Here is a 360-nt window from a genome sequence, read left to right as displayed (position 1 = left end):
TCATTTTTAATGCAAATATGACATTATTTGACCTAACCCTACCCCTACCCTTACCCCTAACCATAGCCCATAACAAAGACATCTCAAACAATGTCATCTTTGCATTAAAAATTACATAACTGAGCGAATGACACTTAATGACAGTTGTCATAAACGTGCATAAAAAAACCTTCATATTCATGACATGTGTCATGTCATGATTATGTAGGTGTCATGATTATGAAGGTGTCATGTCAGTCTTCTGCACACCCCTTCAAGTAAAGTGTAACCAAAAATCTTAATTTCTGTCAGGTAATCTTATGCATTTACTGAGAGAGAGAGAGAGAGAGAGAGAGAGAGAGAGAGAGAGGAAAAACTCCT

This window comes from Sinocyclocheilus rhinocerous, unplaced genomic scaffold (genome assembly GCF_001515625.1).
Source record: "Sinocyclocheilus rhinocerous isolate Xijiao unplaced genomic scaffold, SAMN03320098_v1.1 scaffold5839, whole genome shotgun sequence".
Lineage (NCBI taxonomy): Eukaryota > Metazoa > Chordata > Actinopteri > Cypriniformes > Cyprinidae > Sinocyclocheilus > Sinocyclocheilus rhinocerous.
The sequence above is the reverse complement of the archived record's forward strand: the minus strand, read 5'-3'. Positions refer to the sequence as shown.